The sequence below is a fragment of the Cetorhinus maximus genome, chromosome 6 (assembly GCF_964194155.1).
Source record: "Cetorhinus maximus chromosome 6, sCetMax3.hap1.1, whole genome shotgun sequence".
Lineage (NCBI taxonomy): Eukaryota > Metazoa > Chordata > Chondrichthyes > Lamniformes > Cetorhinidae > Cetorhinus > Cetorhinus maximus.
Window position 1 is genome coordinate 57,232,984 of NC_135884.1, and position 26,156 is coordinate 57,259,139.

The 26,156-nt window shown below is 42.7% G+C and overlaps 1 protein-coding gene across 6 annotated transcripts in view; it reads left to right on the forward strand.

Annotated features, from left to right (window-relative positions):
* Positions 1–26,156, forward strand: part of lrrn1 (leucine rich repeat neuronal 1) — a 113,378-nt gene that overhangs the window by 33,270 nt on the left and 53,952 nt on the right. For 3 of the 6 annotated variants that reach the window (XM_078543767.1, XM_078543756.1, XM_078543755.1), the window contains 3 exons: positions 9,447–9,615; positions 10,582–10,666; positions 13,039–13,473. The gene's annotated coding sequence lies outside the window, so the exon portion shown is untranslated. Of the gene's footprint in view, positions 1–9,446; positions 9,616–10,581; positions 10,667–13,038; positions 13,474–23,211; positions 23,535–26,156 lie in introns of those variants that run through there. The other 3 variants (XM_078543758.1, XM_078543762.1, XM_078543763.1) reach the window with 3 other exon arrangements.

Here is a 26,156-nt window from a genome sequence, read left to right on the forward strand (position 1 = left end):
GTATAAATAAATGAAAGAAAAGATTAAAACAAAAAACAGCCCTCCTCTCACCACCCCCCCTCCCCCCACCCACCACGCCTCTGTGCACACTCCATGCCCAACCCATGCCAACCTATGCCAAACCATACCCTCCACCCATCACCCACGGCCCCTCATGCCCCTATGCCAACCCAGCTTGACAGTTCCAATGAGTTTGTGTGCAATAAGTGCTTAACTATGTTTAATTTTAACCATCTGAAAGGGTGCCTTACCTCTCCCAAAAGTGTTCCAGTACCCTATCTAAAGGGGTACCTTACCTCTCCAAAGGGGTATTCCTGGCTATCCAAATTAGTCCACCAAGTTAAGAACCCCGCTTGCCTGTTCTAATCTGCACACTCTGGGTTTCACATTCCTGGCCTTCCAAAATCCCACTTCAGTGGAGGCAGCTGGTGCCTTTGCAAATCTCACATGCGTGAATGCCAGCCTGACTCCAGTCACCCTCGCAAAGATGGGAAATGCTGGCTTCACGGGCGGGACTTGGAATTTTCGCCCATTTCCAGGATTTTTGCCATGATAAGGAACCTCTCCTTCGTGGTGAAAATCTGGGCCATTGTTTCTCCTGGCTAGGGAATCTAGCTCACGGGGGCACAGTTTCAGGATCAGGGGCTGACCTTTTACGAATGAGATGAGGAGAAATTTCTTCACTCAAAGAGTTGTGAATCTTTGGAGTTCTCTGCCCCAGAAGGTTGTGGATGCTGCATCATTGAATATATTTAAAACTGAGATAGATAGATTTTTGGTCTCTCGGGGAATCAAGAAATATGGGGAGTGGGTGGGAAAGTGCAGTTGAAACCCAAGGTCGGTCATGGTCACATTGAATGGCGGAACAGGCTCGATGGGCCATATGGTCTACGCCTGTTCCTATTTCTTATGTTCTTATCATTAGTAAACTCCTACAGGAGAGTTAAGGAGCTGAAAATTTATTGGAGAAAATTATTAACCAAAAATGTAGGATGGCAAAAATCTTTTTTCATAAATTTCTTTTATACTGTAGCCCACTAATTGTTTAATTTTCATACCCTTGTCTTTTAATGCAGCTGAATTATAGATGATAAGCTTAAGATTAAACTCTCCATTTTCCCCACTTGGATATTGCGCAAGTGCTCTTTGCCCACTTTCCTATATAGTGCATTTCTTAATTTATATGTTTGCTTGTTGTAATCACTCGACAGAGCAGACAGGTTTCAACAAGTAAGAGTTAAACTTTATTGCTGAGAGCTTTTCAGGTGCTACATGCTTGATCAGGACTCTTGTCAGGAAGCCCCCCCTCCCCAATTGCCCATGCTTAGGGCTCACTGGTCGGAGCCTCTGCAGAACATCAAATGATCCCCTGATAAACCGCAGGAGGGGCTATACCCTCAGTTGCTATATTTGCTCCCCCTTTAGTTTTTTTACAATCTATTTACAGGGAAACATTTGAATATCCAACAACATATACATATATAAAACTTTGTGTGATTAAAGATCATGTCTCTGAGGTGGTCTTCTTATAAGGCGTAGCTCTACCACTTGAGGTTCCTCAACAGGATTGCCAGGATCTGGAACTGCAGCATGAGACACATCATCAGAGTGGCAGTTCAGGGTTTAGCAACTCTACAAATACATTGAGCATGTCTATTCTAGGTCAGTCAGTCACCTCAGGAATTGATGGTTTGACGTTAATCACAGGCGGAATAGTTGGTTGTTAGAATGTCTCACTAGCACAAATATAACCTACGTGTTTATGGACAATTCTATCTTCCACTTGTACTTGGAAAGATAATGGACCTGTCTCTGAGACAATGATTCCAGGAACCCAACAAGGTCCACTTCTGAAATTTTGCACGAATACCATATAACCTACACTGAATGTGCGAGCTTTGCTGTGTATGTCATGGTTAAATTTTTGATTACTCCGATTCCACTCTACCTTCCCCTCTAAATTTGGAAACAGCAGGCTTAACTGTGTACGTAATCATCAATAATTCAGGCGGTGTTGAACCCATAGTCAAATGTGGTGTTGTATGATAACTGAAAAGAAAGTGAGAAAGTTGAGATTCTAGCGTACCTTCTGATAACCTTTCCATTCCAGACTTGAAAGTTTGTACAGCTCTCTCGGCTAAACCATTCAATGAGCGATGCCAAGGGGCTATCTTTATATGGTGGATTCCATTCAGATCCGTGAATTTCTGAAACTCTATGCTGGTAAAGGCTGTACCGTTATCAGAAATGACAATTTCAGGTAGGCCATGTATGGTAAAACAGTGATACAGCTTCTCGATAGTTGCGCTCGATGTTAGCAATTTGACTTCGTATGCATCCAACCATTTTGAGTATGCATCTACAATCAACAATCAACAAAAACATGTTACCTAAGAATGATCTTACATAATCAATATGTAATCTAACCCAGGGTTGACCAAGCCATTCCTACGGATGCAGGGGAGCTGAAACAGGCAACTTCTGTTATTGCTGACAGTGGAGACAGTGCTTGACCATGCTTTCAATGTCACTTTCAATGCTTGGCCACAAAACATTGCTTCAGGCAAGCATTTTCATCTTTGATATGCCTGTATACACACTGTGAAGCTCTGTCAAGGGTGGTTTTCTACCTTGTGATGGGACAACAACTCTTGATTCCCACAACAAAATTCCATCTTGACAATTTAACTCTGTTTCTGGCATGGAATGGTCTCAAATCTTCAGATACAGGCAAATTCAACCATACTTGCAAAACAGAGTCTCTAACTTTCTCTGTTTGTCCAATTTCTAATTTGCTTCATACACACAGCCGAAGAATCCAAGAAATTCAGTAATAGCACAACTTCTTATGGAACAGAAGCATGTACAATGCTATCTGGTAACATGAGAAGACTGGGTGCGTCTGCATTTGCAATGTGTAAGCCAGGGCGATACATAAAATTATATTCATAGCCAGATAGTATCAGAGCCCAACATTATATTCTGATGCTATTGGTAGAATGGCCTTATCCTCACTGAATAAACCCATTAATGGTTAATGGTCCAACACAATGGTAAAATGTCATCCATGTAGGTACTGGTGGAATTTTTTCACCCCGAATACCACCAATAAACCTTCCTCCTCTTGCTGCAAATAACCCTTCTCGGCTGTGGAGAGAGTCTCAAGACTGAGTCAATGGACCTTTCTGATCCATTTTCCATTCTATGTGGTAACATGGCTCTTACACCATAAGGAGAGACATCACATGTTATTACCAACTCTTTTCGATGGCCGTAGTGTACCAATAAACATGACCAAATCAACAGTTTCTTTACTTTCACAACGGCTTCTTCCTGTTGTGAATTCCACGACCAACAGTGATCCTTTTTTAACAACAAGTGCAATGGTGCCAACACAGTTGATAAGTTAGACAAGAAGCAGCTATAGTAGTTGATCATACCTAGGAAGAACTTGAGCTCAGTTACATTGGATGGTGAGGGCACATCTTTTATAGCCCGAACTTTCTCTTCTACTGGATGCAAATCCATGGTGTCCACCCTGTGACCCAGGTAAGTAACTTCTGGTGCTTAAAACGTGCATTTTTCCTTCTTTAATCATATGCCGGCTTCCATGAACCTTCTTAGCAGCCCCTCCAGATTGGCCAAGTGTGTGGTCTCGGTCAACCCTGTGATCAGAACATCATCTAGGTTATACCACCACTTGGGGAAGTCCTTGCAAAAGACTCTCCATTGTTTTCTGGAAGATAGCGCATGCAGACAAGACTCCAAAGGGTAGGCGAGTGTACTGATAGAGATCTTTGTGTGTGTTAATGGTCACATATTCTCTCGACATGCTAACGTGCTATCCAGTTCTAATTGTTGGTAGGCATGGCTCATATCCAATTCTGTATAGGACTTGCCTCCAGCCAGTTTTGCATATAAGTTGTCTATTGTTGGAATGGAGTACTTGTCCAGTTTTGTTGCCTTATTTACAGTCAATTTATAGTCCCCACAGATGTGTATGGTTTGACCAGGCTTAACCACTGGAACTATGGGTGTTGCCCACTCTGAGAATTGGACAGGTTGGATGATGCCCAGCTTTTCTAACCAGCACAGTGCTGCATCCACCTTCTCCTTCAACGTATAAGGCACAGGTCTGGGCTTAAAGAAATGTGGTGTCGCCTGAAGATCCACATATATCTTGGTGTGCACACCTTTTAACTTCCCTAATTCATCCCAAAATACCATGTTGTATTTCCTTAGCAGTTCAGGAACTCCTCCTGATTCCAGGTGAAATATCTCAGACCAGTCAAGCTTGATCTTCTGCGGCAAATCTCGGCCTAAAAGACTGGCCCTTTTCCTTTCACTATTGTCACAGGCAGCTGGCTGTCTGTTGCCTATAAGTTACTGGTACTGTGGCGATGCCCTTTACCTGAATAGATTCTCCCTTGTATGTTCTTAATTTAGCAGTTGTCCACTCCTGGTTTGTTGGCTGTCTGCCTTCAGTAAGGTATTTGAAAGTGTGCTCTCCCACCACTGAGGCACCCGTATCCACCTCCATTATTAGTGGCTTCTCATTAACTTGGATTGTGACAGTGATAGGTTCGGTTTTCACAGCGGTTACATTATACAGGGAATAAACATCAGTGTCGGCAGCTTCAGTCTCTGCTGTATTCTTTAGCTCAATCATGTTGGTTTGTTGCTTTGCAGGCTGCTTTGACTTTGCCCGGCATTGCCTTACCACATGGCCTTACTCTCGGCAGTAATGACATTCGCCCTCCTTGAATTTATAGGTGTCTGCTCTGTGGTCACCTCCACATCCATAACAACTTAATCTTGGAGTCACTGCTGAAGCATTTCTACAGGCCTTTTCATGTTTCTAACAGCGGACATTGAATCTTGCTTCGATGCTGTGGGTCTGATTTTCGAGCCATGCTCAGTGGTAGGTTCCTGCCCCACATGAAGAACAGCATCATGTTGTATGTGTTGCAAAGCCTGCAAGTCTCTCACAGCACTTTCCATGGCGAGGGAGATTTCTAGTGCACGATTAAAGTCAATGTCGACTTCAGCGAGTAAATGGCGCTGTATGGCGTCGCCCTTAACTTCACAAAGTAATCAGTCCCGCAGCATATCCTTCAATGTGTTCCTGAAGTTGCAGTGTTCTGTTAACTGCTTCAAGTTCTTTACATAGGTTGTGATGGACTCTCCCGGGGCTCTAACTCTGGAAGTAAATTTAAAATGCTGCATTATTACAGATGGCTTCAGCTCGAAGTGTGTTTTCATGAGGTCCACTAATTCATTATAGGACTTAGAATTGGGCACGCTCGGGGCCGTCAGGTTGTGAATGAGTCATACAGTTATACAGCAGAGAAATAGGCCCTTCAGCCCATCATGTCTGTACCGGCCATCAAGCACCTATCTATTCTAGTCCCATTTTCCAGCACTTGGCCCGTAGCTCTGTATGCTATGGCATTTCAAGTGCTCATCTAAATACTTCTTAAATGTTGTGAGGGTTCCTGCCTCTACCACCCGCTCAGGCAGTGAGTTCCAGATTCCAACCACCCTCTGGGTGAAAAAGCTTTTCCTCAAATCCTCTCTAAACCTCCTGCCCCTTACCTTAAATCTATGCCTCCGGTTATTGACACCTCCGCTAAGAGGAAAAGTTTCTTCCTATCTACCCTATCTATGCCCCTTATAATCTTGTATACCTCTATCAGGTCCCCCCTCAGCCTTCTCTGCTCTAAGGAAAACAACCCCAGCCTATCCAGTCTCTCTTCCTTGCTGAAACGCTCCAGCCCAGGCAACATCCTGGTGAATCTCCTCTGCACCCTCTCCAGTGCAATCACACCCTTCCTATAGTGTGGCGACCAGAACTGCACTCAATACTCCAGCTGTGGCCTAACTAGTGTTTTATACAGCTCCAACATAACCTCCCTGCTATTATATTCTGTGCCTCGGCTAATAAAGGCATGTATCCCATATGCCTTCTTAACCACCTTATCTACCTGTGCTGCTGCCTTCAGAGATCTATGGACATGTACACCAAGGTCCCTCTGATCCTCTGTACTTCCTAGGGTCCTACCATTCGTTGTATATTCTCTTGCCGTGTTAGTCCTCCCAAAATGCATCACCTCACACTTCTCAGGATTAAATTCCATTTGCCACTGCTCTGCCCATCTTAACAGCCCATCTATATCATCCTGTTGTATGAGGTTGCATGTCTGACTGTCAAAAGGATAGCTTTCTGCTTTTCCTCTGTGGTAATCTCATTCACTACGAAATAAAATCCAAGGCGCTGTACATACTGGCTCCAGTCTTCCATAGTTGCATCATATGGATCAATTCTGCCAAAGAGTGGCATGACTGGTGAGCAGTTTTTTTTTTTCTTTTCTTTCTTAAGATTTGATGTACTCGTGGTAACAGAGCGAGGTGCAGAGTCAGAGCTATTTTACCCTCGCTGCCAAATGTAATGACTTGATGGAGCGGACAGGTTGCAACAAGAAACAGCTGAACTTTATTACAGAGAGCTTTTCAGGTGCTACAGGCTCAGTCAGGACTCTAGCTGGGAAGCTCCACCAGCCGCCCACCTCCCCCCCCCACCCACCCCCGGATTGCCCACGCTTAGGGCTCACTGGTCGGAGCCACCACAGAACATCACATGACCCTCGATAGACCGCAGGAGGGGCTATATGCTCAGTTACTACACTTGCGATGTGTCTAATTTTCTTCATGTGTGTTTATGGGCATCTAGCAATAAATAATTGCATTTACACAGCACCATTAATGTAGCAAAAATGTCCCAAGGTGGGACTGCGAGGGTGCGGTGGGGAGAAAATTTTATTGACGGTGGCCAATTAAGCGGCCATAGCTGGGACCACAGTCTAAATGAGGACAATTGAGCTGCTGGTCCAATCAGAGGGCTGTCAGCTTGGCAGGGTCAGCAGGTCCATCAATAGAGGTAACTAATGCTGAGAGTACAAGGGAGAAGGAGAGGGCACCTCCCTTCCCATTTGGCGAATGTCTGTCTATATATTGGCTATAAAACTGAATTTAATGGGAAAGATTATTTTTGTGTTTGCTGTAACAAAGTCAGAAGGCTGTTGATAAAGAATTTATTTGGAATTTCACTATACAGAGGAAGTCTTCCCCCCCAGATTTCCATCAGGAGTTTCAGGCTGATTTCAAAACAGATTCTGCAGTTAGTGCATCTTGGCTTGCTGAAGAAAATGTAACAGCTGTTCCTGCCTTCCATGCTTCTGCCTTATTTCACACCCTGAAGGTGATATTGCAGTGCTCAGCTAATCTATTATATATCACTGTGTAAAGCAGATGACAGATGCTTTGCTGAGGGTGACAGATCACCTTATCAAAGTAAGCACCATCAAAATGGATGGAATATCTGACTGTTGCATTTGGAAATATACACACGTACCCAAAGTACAATGAAATTCTGCAAATAGAGAAAGATTGTGTTCTGTATGCATACAAATAGTCAATGAACCTCAGAACATTGCCACCCATGCGCTTGCTAATTTTCCAGCATCCTGGCATGATTTGTTCATTCTGTGCCAATTGCTACTGCCTAGTCACTTTGAGACAGATGGCAGCTTGCTGGGCTGGCTCATGGCCTTGTGTCGTGCATTGCTATATTGCCCTTTGTGCCCAGGGCAGAAAATTCTCCTTTTTCTTAAAAAAATAGGAGCTCAATGTACTGCTCTTGTGACCAGAAATTATGGTTGTTGGCTCCAATGCTTTATCCCTGTACTCGTACACCAGAAAAACCAGTTTAGGTACATCACATGTCAAAAATTGTAAGAGAAAGTCTCTTTTCTGACTCTATTAATGCAGCCCTATCTTCATCGCATCATGTAGTCCTCGCAGAGTGCATCAATGTGCTACGGTAATGTGGTCTCAATTACAGATGTGTCATGAATTGTAGTACAAATGCATTTTTCACATGCGACACAGATTGGTCTGGTGGTTGCTGCCACATTTTACTGAAAATTTCTTTTTCTCTCTTACTGACTTCCTGTATTGGCTCAATTTCAAATCCAGCAGAACAGGATTACTCCTGTTATAGTTAACCCTGTTTCTGCAGGCTGAACTCGGGATAGTCTGCCCCATTCAACTTCATAATAAACTTGGATCTAGGTGAAGTGGCTTAGATTATGACAATGAAGCGGGGTTATTATATTACTCTTTATATTTATTGAATATTTTCCTTTAGACAGACAAGTAGAACAGCAGACTGACAGCAGTGGTATACAGATAATACACTCTATATATTGGTCAATGCCGTACAATATATATGCACGGCCGTGGCATTAAAGCAAAAACTTACATTAAGTAGTATGTTTATTGTAGAAAAAATATCCTGATGTGCTTCACAGAAATCTTATTAGCAAAAATTAATGCTGTACCAAAGAAGAGGCTATTGGGTGATGCAGAGAGCTTGAGGGAGGAAATTCTAGAGCTTGTGGTCAAGATGGCTAAAGGTACAACTCCTAATGGTGGGGTGAAGGCTCCAGGTTTTGAAGACTTATGAATTCTCGCACTGTTGTAGGGCTGGAGGTGGTTGCAAAAGTAAGGGTAGGTGTGACCATTAAGGGTGAGAAAGAGGTGTTGGCCAACTGGGATTCAGTGTAGATCAGTGAGCACAGGGGTGATAAGTGGCTAGGACTTAATTGGTGAGGTTAGAATACAGCCACCAAAGTTCTGGATAAGTTAAAGTTTATAGAGCTGGAGAAGGAGAGGACTGCCAGAAAAGCATTGGAATATTCTGACCATTGGAGGTAACAAGGGTCTGGATGAGATGCAGTTGGGCTGAGGCAGAGGTCAAGAAGGGTGATTTAGAGAAGTGGAGGATTGAAAAGATACAGGGTTGAAGTTTAACTCATCGTCTAGTAAAGTTGACCAAGTTGAGAATGCTCTACTTAAACTTGAGACTGGGGCCAGGGAAGGTGATGGAATCAGGAGCAGGTGTAAAATAGTGGAGGGGCTGAAAATGATAGCTTTGGTCTTCCTAATTTTAAATGGGAATTTAAGATTGGATGTGGAACAAACAGTCTGACAGCATAGAGGGGTTGGAAGAGGTAGTGGAAAGGTACATCAATGTCATCATCAATGTGCAAATGGAATTTGCTGCAATGTCTTTGAATAATGTCACCGAGGGGCAGCAAGTAGATGAGGAAGAGGAGGAGACCAAGGATTGATCCTTGAAGGATTTCAGAGGTAAATGTGTGAGAGAGCAGAGAGGAGCTATTGCTCAACATGCTGTGGAAGTGAAAACCCTCTAATTGTATGAAAGTTTAAAGTCCTCAAGGTAGGCTTATTATGGTAATGTGTTGGTATTATGTTTAATTTATATTACAAGAGGTATAAAGGTATATTGTTAGCTAGCTTTTCACAGTGACCTTTCACAAGACACAGTTCTGTATGCCAGTCACACAATCTCTTTCCAATGGCAGGCTTGGATTCCCCTTCTTTTTAAGCAGTCCCTCAGGATCGAGGACATCTTGCTCCCGCTCTGGTTCGATGGATTCTGAGATGGCTGAAAGATCCAATGCATATTCTGCAGACTCTGTCACTTGTCCGGCAGGTGGTGCTTGAAGGATTGGGTAGATGAGTTGTTTGGAGGTTAGTGCACTCCCTACAATGCCTCAACTTTGCCTCTACACATTCCTGATGAATTCTCTCAATGTGTTTCGTGCCTTCTCAAATGAGCCTTCTCCATTTTGGTTGGTCACAAGTCAGGGTCTCCCATGAGTTGATGGGGATACTTGATCTGTTCAGGGATGCTTTGAAGATGTCTTAAAGTGCTTCTGCTGTCCTCCTAGGAGTTTTCTGCCATGACCGAGCTCAAATTTTCAGGAGTCTGGTGTCAGACATATGGAGGACATCTCCCATGCAGCAGAGCTGGTTTTGAGTGATTCGAACCCCGATGCTAGGGAATTTGGCTTGGGAGAGGATGCTGCTGTTCGACTGCATTTCTTGTCACCAGATTTGGAGGATCTTGCCAAGGCATTGCTGGCGGTTATTCTCCAGTGATTTGAGGTGCCTCTTTAGATTGTCCAAGTCTCCAATGCATATCGTAGTGTGGGATTCCCCAAATGCTTTATTTACTCACTTTAGTCGGCATACTTGCAGAATCCTCCCATTGCGTTGGGCACCTATGAACAGCTAGTGGACCAACACAGCGTGATCAATAATGGGACATCTGTAGCAATCTATACTATGTCTATCAGGCAGGCATTCTATTGGTTTATGTCAAGAGACCAGTACCTTTGTAAAGGCCCTCCTATCAGATTTGCATGTCCAACACATCTGCATGGAAAAAAAAATGTAGAAAGAAAACATCAAATGCTGACAAACTAAGGTAAAATTGCAAAAGAACTTGCATATATATAGTATACTAGGAATACACAGGAGTTTGAGTAATATCAGAACAGACCTGCAGGGCATCTCCAGTATTTGCTTGTTTCATTTATCTATGTGTGATAGCTAAGGTAATGTAGAACAAATGGGCACTTGGGGCACAATTTCATACCAAATGATCTCCATTCATCCCTCACCAGTAATTGATTGAATTCTCCTTTTTGTCAGCTACATTGCTTTACAGGCATCTTGACTCAGATCCGTGTCTCAGATCAGCTGCATTTCCTTCGTAATTAGGATCGTGCTCCAGCAGGTATTTATATAAATTGAACACTTGTCTCTTCTGATTGGGCTGCTCTTTCAGGAATACCCAGTGTTTTGTTTGGGAATTAACTGAACAGGACATGCATAATTTGGAGGTATTTATCGACTTGACATAAAAGGAGACTGGGGGAAAAAATATTTGACTATAAAGGTACTCTTCCTATTTCCCTTGAAATATGCAGGCTTCATGCCAGTCTTAATGAGTGGATTATGCCAGAGTGACACCCTAAAGTATTGAGGGAAAACTTTCTCACAGAAACTTTTCAATTTCCTGAAATATGTTCCAGCCTGTTTTGAAGGTTAGATTATTCTTGACTTCCAAGATTATCATTCTAGCATGGAGCATGTGAAGTGGTGAAGAGTAGCTTTATTTTCATCAGAAGGGATTTATTTTTCTTTGTAACTTTTTTCTTGCCCTCAGTAATGATTTCTAGCAATCTTTTATTGATTTTTAATCATCACAGTAGGGGCAGTTAGCTCAGTTGGCTAGTTGACTAGTGTAGTTCAGGATAACATCAACAGCATGGGTTTAATTCACGTTCTGGCTGAAGTAGACTTGGGACCTGCCTCCTTACCTTTCCCCTGAGAGTGGAAGGCAATGGCAACCAACTCTGACAAAACTGCCAAGAAAAATGGCTCAGGATGAAGCAGCAGCAGACAATGAGCCAAGGGCCTGCCTTCAGGCAGAGTACACACAACATGAACCATCACAGTATGTAGCACTCGTGTTTCTGTGGGTTGAAGTCCCATTCCAAAGTAGAATTGCCAGTTCTATTTTGCCACATTCCTGGAGAATTGCTCATGTGACATTTGATAACTTGACACTCAATCACATGACACCGCTCATGTAATACTTAATTAGGTAACATTTGGTCACATGACATTGGCCTACCAGTTGCAAATATTATTGCAGTTACATTAGTTGAGTGCTGCATTGTCAACATGTCCAAATAAAATCTTAATTTTCTTCTCCAGTTCTCTGCCCAAAGGCAGGGCTGGCTCACAGCGTAATGACCTCCACCATGGGTAGGGCAAGGAGGCAGGTCCAAATTACACCCCAGCTGGAACGGGGATCGAATTCCATGCTGTTAGCATCAATCTGATCCACACTGGCTGTCCAACAACCAGCCCTCCACAAGGAGTCCAAGCTGAATATCAACTTGTGATTCCTTCCAACACACGCCAATAGCAGGCGGTAAGACTGGGTGACTTTTACATGCATGTTGTAGCCTGGAGCTATGGACAATGATGGTAGAGGCCCCAATTTCTTTCCATCACATGGCTGACCAGGAATCTCACTCAGTCTTACTACCTGCCATTGGTTTGTGTTGGAAGGAATCACAAGTTGATACTCAACCTGCTTGGCCGTGTTATAAACTCATTTTTTCTGGCCACTAAGTCCTGGGCCAGGATTTTGCGGCCCCTCCCGCCCGACGGGATATTACTGTCTTGCCAAATTGAATGGAAATTTAAATGACTCACCGCATCCACTGGGGGGAGAAACGCCATGGCAGGGCTGTAAAATCCTGGACCTGGCGTGGAACTTGAACACAGACATTCTGGCTCAGAGACAGGGACACTACCCATTGCACCACAAGACCTCTGTACTTGGCTTAATAGTGAGATGAATTGCAGAATTTATAAATAATAGAAAGATCACAAAAGGAAAGGTTTAAGGATAAGTAACTTTTAAATAAAATCAACTTTTGTGATGTTTCTACAGTCAGAAAACCAAGTAAGCCCCCTTGAAACAACAAAACATTGTCAAGATAAGTAACTTCTAACTGTAGCTTTTGTATAATTTTATAATGTTTACAATATAGAGCAAGTCATAATAGTAATAAATAAAACCAAATCTAAACTTAATTCAATTCACTGACTCCCACACCCGATTCCTGAAAATCACCTTCAGGGAGATAAAGCTCAGTCCTTGGGGAGAAGCACTAAAGCTGCCTGACTCAGTAATAAAACACGATACAACAGTGCATTCCTCAGGCCCTACTGTTTGTATTGCTCTCTCTCTCTTTCTGTCTCTCTCCCCCAGTTTGTGCAGCTTGCTCTCACCCGCCACAGTTGGTGTTGCTTTCCCCTGTCTACGGTTGCTCCATCAGGACTCTTTTGGGGAGGGGTTAGGGGCAGGTGGAATTTTCCCAGGGGAAGCAGGTTTGAGTGCGTGTGGAGAGTCAACACCCCTGATATTGACAATGGGTTGTGATTCTGACATCTCCCTGCTCTCTTCTGGGTTTCTGTGGGATAGAAGATGAGCAGGGAATCCCCTTAGGTCTGTCCACTAAGTAATTGAGGTAGCTAAGAAGGCAATTATGATTGATGTTAACTCTTAGTTCTTGATTTAACACTCAGGCAACCTGCTCTGACCTGTCAGCAACTTGCCAGGGTCTCTGAGGCGAGTGCACAGTGGGAAAAGATTCTTCAGTGAAACTGACAAGCTTGGAAGGCTTTGAGCACTTACGTTGAAGAGGTCCAGCCATGACCATTGAGAACCTGCTGTTCAAAGCACTTCTTCTCTCAGCACTACTTGACAGGTGACTGCCAACTTCTTGGAAGGCACTTCACCTGCCTGGAACTTTACTCAGCCTCAGCTGCACTCCCCTGCTGCCAGCCTCCACCAGGACTTGGGAGCAGCTTGCAACTTTGATGAGGGTCAAGAACAGAAGCAACACCAGCACCAGCACCAGGTGCCTTCTCCTCAACCACATGTACCTCCACAGGGAAAATGGGGTGGACACTGACATCCAGTAGGAAAGAGGCAAGACAATCAACACAAGGGTCTACAAGGTGAGGATCAGTTCTCTCGATATGTCTAAGCACAAGTGTGTCAGGAGGCTGAATGTGTTAAACTACGTTTTCAATGCATGAGATCGACAGTGTTTTAGAATCATGTTTTATAATTCTCCCTGTTTACAATTAGAACTACTGGTTTATGGTGACTGAGTTTATCAAATGCCATTATGTTCTGCTATATCATCTTTTATTCTCAAAGGTTCAAACGGCTTGCCTTATTTATACCACCTTCTGTTGCTTTCAGATCTAATGTGAATTAAAGTGTGTGAAGCTAATGTAAAAAGAATTACAACATGGTAGTAACTCTGTGTGTTTAATACATTTTGGCAAATTCCAATTAATGTAAAATATTTATTATCAGTGCATTTTAAATATTTTATGAGCCCCATAGAGATCGAAAACTTTTTTAAAAAAAATATTAATTTCCCAAACAACTGATGGAAAGAACCAAAGGACAAGATTCCACATTTTTAAGACTTTTGCTGTAACAAACAAACTAAAATCAACATGGATAAAGCATTAATTACCAGGCAACCAATACATTGAAGGGGTATTTTTACATTAATTAACTAACATGATCAAGATATGCCTTACAACTCCTTTTGTTCTGCACTGCACTTCTGGCAGATGGATAACGTTACAATAACAAGTTCTAAATTACTCCCAGCTTTCCTGCAGTTTCACTTCTCCCTGCCACACAAGGTCAAATCTTCTGGTGTCTTCCAAAAATCGGTCCACTCAGCCTAAGTATTCCAGAACCGAGTTCCACCAGCAAGGCCCAGCTCAGCAACTCCTTCCAGAGCATTCTGTTTCGCCTTGAGTTAAAGGAGACATTTTAAAGCAATGCAACTTTGTAAAGTCCTGCATTTGTAACAATATTGTCTGCGTTCCTGGGGCATTCAATGTACAAAAGCAAACCTGGGTGCTGGAATCTGAAACAAAAACAGAAAATGTTGGAAATACTCAGCAGGTCTGGCAGCATCAGTGGAGAGAGAGAGAAGAAATACCGTTTCAGATTGATGACCATTCATGTGTTTACAACTGGAGCTGTACAAAAATGAATCGTAAAATCTGTTTAACATTGCACTTTTTACAGGAAGTAGAATTAACTCATCAAAGAGAAACACAACAAATCCACATTTCAGATCCAAAAACAACATTAATGTGAATAGCACTGTCAGATAATCCATGGGTACATTAGTAGCCTTGATCTTTGACTTAATCCTTTAAAACCAATGTAGAAATCTGTATGTAAACGAGGCATAAAACCTAATGCTGGTTACATAGATTGCCCAACTGAAAAATAACAAATAGAAAAATAGATTGTGTTCTAGTCAAAATTCATTTGAATTCAGTGGTTGTAGGCAGCCAAAATCCTATTCTCATTGTTAAATGGCTGTGTGTCAGTTGTCTTCTTGTTGTAGTCATGGATGAAGATGAAGGCATCAAATGCATTCAAATCAATCCCTGTTTTTAACAAATAACTTTTGATGAACAGCACCATGAAGAGCAAGGAAATGAATGAGTTTACATTATGGTGCATTATGTTCTGGCTCAGACTGCAAATATTTCTGATAGACTAGCTACTGAATTGAATGTAAGAAAGCACAACTGCCTATTAGTGTAAAAATTGTATTTCATACCCTATTTGTTTGCCATTTGTCAGCATTGCTATGAGCTTCCCTCCTTGTCACCACTTAATTTTTCTTGTTGAAGTGTATCTGCTGTTCCTTGTTTTGTTTATTTTTTTCTTTTATTGCATTACAGTGTTCATTCTGTTTCTTGCTTTATGACATTGGCTCAATTGCATTTTTTAAATGTAACCTTGATTTGTAAATTTTGTCTTCTTAATAAACAAGTTTCTCAGTTTCTTTCAGGTCCACTGATGAATGCCATACTGGGAGTGGACATAGGGATTAACTCAAGAGTTCAGATTTAGATTTGAATTTAACCTGTATTCAGCCACGCCAATACGGACTCCAGAAAAATAAACGTCAATATTCACAAGACCTCAGCAGCTAAAGCATAGCGAGGCTTCTGGAAACACAAAATAAATAGTCATATTGGAAAAAGCATAATACATGAGTGAACAATTGGATTTGGGAACTCTGTCGAGTATGGAGGAGGCTGAGTAGTAAAGATTCCGGTCATCTTCTGAGGTTGGGAGCATCTGAGAGCTATGGAAGTCAGATAAAAGTGCGACTGGAATTGTAACTGGGAGAGGGGAAACTTTAGGTGTAGCCTCACTCTCTGAGCATATGAGGAAATCACATATTGAGGCTAACAATGGGGAACAGTAGGCAGAAAAGAATAAGATGAATAAAGTTCAGTTCATTAGAAAAACAAAGACAAAAAGATAGAGTACCAGATGTGTCAGTCGGAGACCAGCAGGCGAAGTAGATTAGTTAAATCAGAATTGAAAATAAAAATAAAATCAGAACAAGGAGTGTATAAAGTTTAAAAAACAGAGGGAGAGAGAAGGTTGAGAGCATAATAGGTTGAATTTTGCCCTTTGAATCCTGCTCAAATTGATGGGATGGGAGATTCTTCTTCCTTTAGATAAACGATTCCTAGGTTAAATGAGTTTGAGTGATTCTAACCCTGCTTACTGAATGTGAGATCTGCAGCACTAAACATGCCAGCATTCTTGTACTGTTTAGCACAGCATTGGCAATGTCAATTACCATGTGGTTTGTGGCTTTGGGAAAAAGAAATGGCACACTGCACAGAAAAGGTCCCTTTCGGAATTAGGGATTAGAGGCCTACAGTTAAATCAGTGGATTGGGAGCCTTTCCCTTCATCAAATCCGAGCCCAAGATGACCTAAAAGTGCTCCGATAATAAGAAAATAATGATGCCCTTTATCTTGAGGAAAAAAAGAAATCACTATAAATAAAACAGTGAGGGACTCGAAAAAGGCTGAACCCACAAAAAAGAAAGGAAACTGAAAAGTGAAGAGAAAAAGAAAGAACCAGCAGGCGAGATCCAACTAACAAGGAGCTTAGAGTGTCAGGAAATTCAGTCATTCAGAAATGTGCAATGCAACACAAAAAGATTATTTTTTTGAGTGGTCAGTGTCAAGTGTGCGTAAGGGTACAACAGCTAGAAAGAGACCACATGAGGGAAGAACAGCATCAGTCATGAAGCACAAGCAGGGATTTATTCACAGTCAGACAAACAGAGACTTGGATTATGTTTTATTATCTTTTATTGATAATCCTATGAGTTTGGTATTTTGATTGCAAGTGTGTATCTAATCCCCCCAGTGTCTGTATATTATTAAAGTGATAGCATCAAACATCAGATAAATAATCTCTTGATAAGTTGTACACTGAAAAACAAATTAAGATGGCCGATTAGTGAAGATAATGATTACTTCAGTTACAATAATAGAACTGTATGTTGTGTTTGAACTATGGATGGACAGTTTGCTACATTCAGAAGTTGATTTTAGGCTGGTCGCTAGATGATGTTAACCAAGCATCAACATCCTCTTCTCACCCGATCCCACAAAACGTCATCTTTTTGCTGTTAGTTTTACTAATTCCATACTTCAAAGTATGGTTCTTACAATGAAAATGACAAATTTTATATATTTTTAGCAAATACACCAAGTTGCAACATAGGCCTTTACATTCACATAGAAAATAATGCATATTTAAGGGAAATAGCAAACTCATTGTACCTGGGATTTTTTTTCACCAAGCTAAGTCTAAAACAAGAGAACTCACCAAGAGCCTTGAGTCTCTGTCCTTTTCGACCCAGCAGAGTGTGTGAAGGGTGCAGCCTAACCATTGGAGGTCAGCAATTCTTCATCATCCCTGACGATCCATGAAACTAACTGCTGGGTTTAGATCTTTGGATCGTTTTTTTTTTAAGTGCTAATATTCGACTTTTATGTTTCTGGATATCAAAAGAGATGTACTTGCATTGCACCTGTTACAACTTCAGGATGTTCCAGAGTGCTCTACAGTCAAAGAAGTATTTTTGAAATGTAATCACTGCTGCAATGTGGGAACTGTGGCAGCTGATTTGTGCAAAGCCAGGTCCCACAAGCAAATGAACAAACCGAACATCAGTTTTAGGTGTTGGCTGTGGGATAAATGTTGGCCAGGATCCTGCTCATCTTTAAACAGTGTTATGGGATCTTTTGTACCCACCTGAGATGGTAGATGAGGCATCAGTTCAACATCTTCTCTGAAAGATGGTACCTCCAACAGTGCAGCACTGCCTCAACCTAGGATATGTGTCCAAGTGTTTGGAGTGGGACTTAAACACAAAGCCTTCTGACTCAAAGACGAGAGTGCAACCAATTGAGCCATGGCTGATGTTGGAAAAATCTATTTCATTGCAGCTTTTGGGCATTGATTTCATCGGTTACAAATAATGCTTGTTATGAAAGGGCAGTTGCTTTCCCAGGTCACTTTGATATATTTTAATGCTGCAATAACTATGACACAAGATAAAAGAGGAACCAGCTGCAAACCACAGCAAAAGCTCTTCGATTTAATGATGCAAATGCTGCTTCTTAATGAGCAACCTCTGCCGACAACTTTTCATGATTAAGATTCAAAACACTAATTCCTTCTGTTGTTGGAGAAATGCCACAAGAAAGAATTTAAGATTTCGATCTCATTGGCCTGAATTTTAACTTTGGCGGGTGCGCCCAATCGACAGGCCCGGGAGTGGCCGGGAAACAGGCCGCCAACTGCCTGTTTCCCGATGGCTGGCCAATTAATGGTCAGCCAGCATCTAACGCGGGCTGAAATTCTCAGCACTGCTGGGGTCGGGGCAGGAAGAGGGCGGGCAATGACGTTTCCATGGATGTGGGTGAGCGCTGCGAGAAAACTCCCTGAAGGCAGACAGCTGCCTCAGGGAGCTGGAAGCATGAAAAAGCTGAAATAAAGGTTTTAAAAGCTAAAAAAAAAAATCCATGCATCATAATCAGTCACCTGAAAAATAATATAGCTGATGAAAATGCTGCCCGTAGAAATTTATTTTTATTTTATTTCATCATGGAAATTTCATCCCGCCCTTGGATGAGGTTTGATGAAAAATGCAAAGGCTGCCTGGCCGATTCGCCCATCCGCCAACCGTAAGATAGGACGGGCAACAAAAAATCAGAGTCGATTGTGCCGGTAATGGGCTTAATTCCCCTCTTAATTGTCAGCGGGCGTGCTTCCGAATTTTGTGCGTGCCCACCAAGCGAAATATCGCGTAAGTGCGCAATGACGTCAGGACGCTCGCTCGACGTCTTCTCGCGCGATTTTCCACTTGATTGGGTCGGGCGCGCGCCTGATCTAAATGTAAAAAATGTTACAAAATGTAAAATTACTGTCACTGTTTTTATGTACATGTCGGCTGGTTAGTGCCTCAATCTCTAACTGGTGGGGACATTTTGAGATTTTAAGTTTGCAGATCGCAAAAAGCTGTTGGCTCTCCCTTCAGATCAGTTCAAAATGCATGGATTAAATGCATGTGTCATTTGTCTTGGCAGCTGTCCAATCAAGAACGTTTATTATCAAAAATCAAGCAGAAGGTTCAGACACCTTATCAGAGTTTTGAAGTTTGAGCAAAGCCTTATCTTCTGTTGTAGTCAGACAAGTAATGTATTTCAGTTAAGGTAATCTGAAATAGGCCAGTTCCTCAAGCCTGAAGACATTTGTCACTATTGCACAGATTCCCAACCTTGCATTCAGTCCAACACTTGAGAATTTTTGCTCAAGGTTGATTCTATTACTGACTGAATAATGATTATTTTCCTTTTACAAGCTCTCTATCAACAAATACACAGTCAGTGCTTGGCATTTAATCCACACTTATGTTAACTATACATTAATTTAAATGCAATCAGCAACTCAGCCCATGTGAACAGAGCAGGCATCCAGCCTAGGATTGTGTAGGAATCCCTATTCAACTGTTTCCAAGCAACAGAGACTCTGAAGTGTTAATGATTGATGCCAGTACCATGTGCGTGAATGGGACATAAATTAGAATTCTGACTAGGTTTAACCCAACTCGTTCCTTGCCACCCACTCCATTAACTGCAGTAATGCACATGGGAGAGGGCAAGGGTTCAGTGGATGCTGAACCCCAGTAGAGTGGAGTGACCTCCTAGCTGCTGAGGATAATAGTGGCTATTGACTACTTACGTGCAAAACTTAAAATGATTCAGGCACACATAATCCAGACTGACCCTCCAGTGAGGCACTGAGGGAGTGCTGCGCTGTTGCACTGTTGAGGTGACATGTTGTGGATGAAACATTAACCTGAGGCCCTGTTATGCCTTTGTAGGTGGATTAAATGATTCCATGCACTATTCGAAGAACATCAAGGGAGTTCACCTTGATGTCCTGGTAAATAGTTATCCCTCAATCAATGCCACTAAAAAACAAATTATCTGGTTATTATCATATTGTTGTTCATGGGACCTTGCTGTGCGCAAATGATTCCTATGTTATAACAGTACTCTTCAAAAGTACTTAATTGGTTGTAAAGTACATTTAGACATCTGGAAGTTGTGATAAGTGCTGTGAATGCAAGTCTCTTTCATTTTCCACCTACCTTTTATAGACTGTTCTCCACTCACAGAAGTTCAAAACAGACTGAGATCCAGTATGGTGAAAGACAGAAAGGGGTGTGAGTTAATTATACCTCACTATATATATTGTACACACCTGCACATACCCCACAGAGTGTGTGACAATGATACCAATGTCACCTACAGGCTGGGGGAGCTGATTCTGATGGTAGACATAGGGATGGTTCATAATTCAGGAGTGTAAAGCTTGCACCACATCACATGTAAATAAATCTGCCACAGTTACTTACCTGCCTGAGTGTACCCACAGCAGGACATCAGCATGCCACTAGTAGGCTGCAGTGTGCAGAATTACACTTCTTGGTTGTTTCTGTAAAAGCAGAGCACGTTGTTGAAACGTTGCTGTGGCTGTAATTTAGATTCAGCCAGCACAAATGCAGAATTTGAATACATTCTACTATCAATTCATTTAGAAACAAGTCAATTGTTGCAATCTGGATAAACAAAGCTGAGTTCCAAGCATTGGAATATCTGCTCTTGAAAATGGCCTCCTGAGAGTGAGGCCCGGTGTAATAGACTGTCATGGGTTTGCTATCCAAAACTCATGTCACGTTTGCATTCTGTAGCCAAACAAATATATCAGAGTGATTATTCTTTATTGTGTAGAAGCTGCTTATCAGCAAGGACAGGCTGTAGTGCTGAACCCGAGTGATTCACTCCTTATCTGCTCTTACAGGACCACTGTCTCTCACCTGTACAGGAAAATAGTAACAGTATTTAATAAGCCATTCAGCCTCTCAAGCCTGTTGTACACATGCAGACATGCCTGATGGCATGTGCTCCTACAACCTACTCTGCATCTGAACACAGACTCTGGGGGCACAGGGGAAAGCATGGCAGATAATGTCTATCTTGGTGCACACACCGCACACTGGCACTCCATTTAAATAAATCTAATTTAATTTCACTTTTCAAATTTGAACTTGTCTCAAACAACTGAGAGAGTCATTGGCATTAAATTACATCCCAGATGACATAACAGCCTTGAAAACCAGGAAGATGTGTCTAGCACCTCAGACCACAGCACTTTCAAGAACCCCTTGATCACTGTAGGATATAAGGAGACCAATAGGTTTCCACTGTGCGTATGGCCATATTAACCTTTCAGTAAGCACTTCAAACTGACTGATGAGAGCCATATGTAAAACATCTTCAGGCCTTCATTCATTCTGCAAAATGTAAAATATAAAAGCTACTTTTTACTTCAATGCATAATTAATATTTCATGTAATTATTTAAGCTGAGGGGGAGATACAGAATATTAGTAAGGAAAAGAAATCACAACTATCGATTCCTGATTTTCAACTATTATACATGTAAATCATGCTATCATGGCATTTTTAAAGAATATCTACTGTAAAAATTGCAACTGATTCACATTTTCTACTGATCAAAATAATAGTTTGCCAAAAGGAATTTTCTTGCTGAAAAGAGCAAAATTCCTTTCAACTCAGTTTCCATTTGAATTTATTGGACTGTCCATAATTGTAAATAGCAATGATTAATTATTAATTTCATTAATTATTGGTGTATGAAAGCCAACCTTCTTGTAGAAGTCTAATCCAAATTATTATGAAAATATTACTATTATATTTGACAGCTGTAGTTGCTAACCAAAAGATTGCAAAGAACTAGTCTTAGATTACAATCCAGCAAGCTCCCAATTTTTCTGATATGTCCTGAGGGGTTACTAAGTGTAGATTAAAATTCAAGTCATTGACTGGATAGCTTCTCAAACCTACTCCTGCTCTCCTGCTGTTACTTTACGTTACAGGAAAGTAATGCTAACAAAGCAGGAGCAGGTCTGAGGAACTTGCCGACCATTGTTTTTTTCATCCTCGCAACCCATTAAATAAATAAAAGTTCCATCCTCCAAAGGCAATATGGGTTCTGTTCTGTGACATCAATTTCATGCTGCATGGATCAGAGGGTGTGTTCATTTACCATTGCAGATTAATAAATGCTGATAGAAAGCAATTGCATATCATATGTATCAGTGTGTATATTACCCAATTTATATTTTGCACAATAAAGAATAAAATAATCACTTTGATGTATTTGTTTGGACACAGATTGCAAATGTAACATCATTTCTGGATAGCAAACCTGACCCTCAGGCGGTCAGTCTCAGTTTTGTATTCTGCTAGTCAGTGGTGCGTTATCATTCGATAACTGTTTTGGAGTTACATCTGTATGAAAAGGGTGTTCCAAAAAAAAGTAGTTCCTCAACTCTATAAATAGCACAATTTTAATATAAAGAGGATGCTGGCCTCTGATTCACCCATCCCACCGTCATCTCTAGCCTTCAATAAACCGGGTGCCATATTTAAAGGCTGCCTTTGCACAAAACTAGCACCCTTCAAGGGATAGGAAGCTACTGGGAACTGATGACTGCCAAAGGGAGGAAACATGCTGTCCCCAGATTTAATGGTGCCTCCCTGAAGCGCCTATGGATGCAGTGGAGGCCCGCTGCAATGTCCTCTGCCCCCACTCTGGGCGAAGACCAGCAAGCAAGGTCACCAATCCAGCATGGGAGGTGGTGGCAGTGGTGGTTAGCGCCAACGCCTTGCGAAAGAGGACAGCCATCCAGTGCCGAAAAAGGATGAATGGTCTCATCTGTTCCACCAGCGTAAGTCATTCTTCTCATCACTCTCAACTCACACACTCACAAACCCATCACACATCCACAGGGATCTCACACCTCAAGGGACAACACCACTAACTCTCACACACACCCTCACATCTCCATCAGGCTCATAACCTCTTGAGCTCGCGTCCTCATCCCATCCATGGTTCCGCTCACCACACAAACATTCCACGCAGTGACATGTGTCCTGTTCACACTCTCTCCAACTACTTTCATGCAGGAGAAGCCTGCTCACAACAGCAGGGAGCGGTCTCAGACGAGGGGTGGAGTGGCCTACATTAGGCCCCTCACTCACTTTGAGGAGCATGCTATCACGCTATCTGGTGAGGTCATGGACCGTGTCCACAGCGATGGTGAGGTTAGCAGCAAACAACCTCATAAGGATCCTGCACCACATCATCCCTCTCTCAACGCAACTGTGAGTGCTCTCTCTCCTGCTTTTGATTTTGCTGCCTTGCACTAATTATCTCTACTTTGGTTCACAGGGAGCTCTGCCAAGCAACTGACATCCTCAGCCAGCCAGTCCCTCAGCTCTATCCACATCCTCAACTCCAGCCAAGAGGACACCTCTTCCATTGAAGAGCTAGAAATAAGCAGCCTGGAAGTTCCATCACAGCGCTTACCCAAACCCTGCACCAGCGCAGAGACACACACCTCAGTGGGACCTAGATCTAGATCAACTCACAGTTGCGTTGAGAGAGGGATGATGTGGTGCAGGATCCTTATGAGGTTGTTTGCTGCTAACCTCACCATCGCTGTGGACACGGTCCATGACCTCACCAGATAGCGTGATAGCACGCTCCTCAAAGTGAGTGAAAATTATAACATTGGTTCAGTCTCAGCTGGAGTATTGCCTCCAGTTCTGGACAACGCACTTTAGGAAAGATGTGAAGCTATTAGAGAAGGTGCAGAATAGATTTATGAGAATGATTCCAAGGATGAGGAACTTCAGTCACATAGAAAGATTGGAGAAGTTGTGGCTGTTCTCCTTGGAGAAGAGAAAATAAGAGATTTGATAGAGGTATTCAAAATTATGAGGGGTCTGGGCAGAGTAGATAGGGGAAAACTGTTCCCATTGGTGGAAGCAGTGAACGGTTAAGATCTGGAATGCACTGCCTGAGAGTCTGCTGTAGGCAAGTTCAGTTAAGGCATTCAAGAGGGAATTGGATCATTATCTGAAAAGGAAAAATTTGCCAGGCTACGAGGAAAAGAGAGGGAAGTGGCACTAGGTGGATTGCTCCTTCAGAGGGCCAGCACAGACACAATGGGCTGAATGGCCTCCTTATGTCCTGTAACTATTCTATGATTTTATAGGTAACTGAAGCATCCAGCTGTTTCTGACTTTCCCCAGATCATGCACCGTCCAGTCAGTGTGAAAGTAAGTCCCAAATGCCAACGTATGGCATTTAATATGAAGTTGCTTCCTATTATCCCCAAAATGAATGTCACTGATGTGGTCCATTGGTGCTGGGGTAGATCAGAAATTCACAGTTGTTCATCGAGGTGTGGTAGCATTGAAATTAAGGATAGTGGCTGGAATGGCAGCTCTGTGTGCAGGATCATGCCAGTTTTTGACTCAAGCTAAATACAGCTATTGGCCTCATTTAAACGTCACCAGAGGTGGAAGCTAAGTGGCTGGGAAACTGGTCGCCTTTCAGCCGAAACCACGAGGTTGATTCCGTAGGTGGGTGAGATGATGCGGGGGAGAAGTGGTGGGTGGAGAGAAAAAATGGTAGAGAGAAATGAGGGGAGCAGGGGAGAAAGTGAGGGTGGGGGGGCGGGGTGGGGGGGGGGGGGGAGTGTGGTGGGGGGAGGGTGTGGTTGGGGAGAAATTATTTCAAAAGCATCTGCAGCAGGCAGGAGATCTTTGTGGGTCCAGCAGTAGCACTCCTAGTTATCCTAGAAGCACAAAAATAAAAATGTAAAAACTCTTTAACCATTTTCTCAGAAGCCTCCAGCAGAATAGCCCGTTACACACCTGGTACGATATCATGGAACATGTATGTCACAAGCTCCAGCCATTTGTACCTGAATGTTGTATTCAGGACCCAACGACCCCATAAGAGTACAATTTGCATATCTAAACCACCTTATACCTCCAATCATCAGCCAGGATATCATGAATCATGAAAAGATAAAAGGTGAAAGGCAGGTTAGGGAGAAGGCTGATAAGGTTGGGATGGAATTTGGGGCCTCTGATTGTGCAAAACGGTCCGAGGATAGTTGAGACACATTCTTCTGAGCCCACCACACTCTGCCCCCACCCACCTCAGTCTTTTTTCCAGTCTTCATGGATCTCTTCTTCATGGCTTCTACTCCCAACTACTAGGTCCTTCCAACCCATGCCAATGCTCACATACACCTAGACCAGCTTCCTAATGTTCCCAGATTCCTGGAGACATCCCCCCACCCCCGTACCTCACCAAATCATTCCTGATCCCAGGATGGCCCCAATTCTCTCAGAGGTCCCATATTCCAGGCCCCCTTCCAAATGATCTCAGACCCTAAGCCCATTCCGAAGTGCCTATCTGTGATGGTGCTACTTGGCATCATACCCAATATATTCATCTTCTTATTGTGAACAAAGCCTTAGGATATCAGGGATATTTAATTAAGGACATGATTCCATAGTTTAACAACTTTCAGGGACATCAACCATCCCTGGGTCAAAAAATCATAATAACTTAACCAAGCACTGTCTGTTACACTATCTGTACTGATTAGCGCAACTATCTAACCGACTATATGTCAATCAATTAAAACATATTCGTATTCACCAGGAAAATAGCAAAAGCTGCCAATTATCAATAACCTCAAAAGTCACCGAATCAGTTTGTTGTTGTTTCAAAGCAACAAATCACAAACCAGCAAGTATGATGAAACTAGCCAATCAAATTGCTGAAAGGCTTTTCCTCCAACTTCCTTTACTAACATGTTGTTTGAGCCAATGACAATATAGGTCTCTTTATTTCTGAGGAAAGGTCATTAACCTGATATGGTGAACTGAACATCAGCACTGGGGAAGTCCTGCTGCCTAGACCAAAAGTGGGAGCTGACCCCATGCCGGTTGATGGCGGCCAATGAACAGGGTGCTGCTGGGACTGCTGCCCAATTGAAGACAGAGGTCCCACCACCACCTCCCCCCCCTCCACAGAGCTACTGACTCAATCAGAGGGCTGGCAGCTCAGCAGCTTCAGCGCACCACCAATAGCAGTGGCCATGGCAAAGACTGCAAGATGAAGGACTGAGCACCTCTATGACGAGGCGCCATCAAAGATCAGCTAAGTCTCTTTCAGCAAGCTGAGATCACCAGGCAGGCAGGTCCCTGCAGTCAGGGGAGGGGTGGGTTATATTGCGATGGTGGCACCTTAAATGCTGGGGCAGCCATTGCCACTGGGGTGTCCCTCCATGGTCCATGGAGCAGGCACAA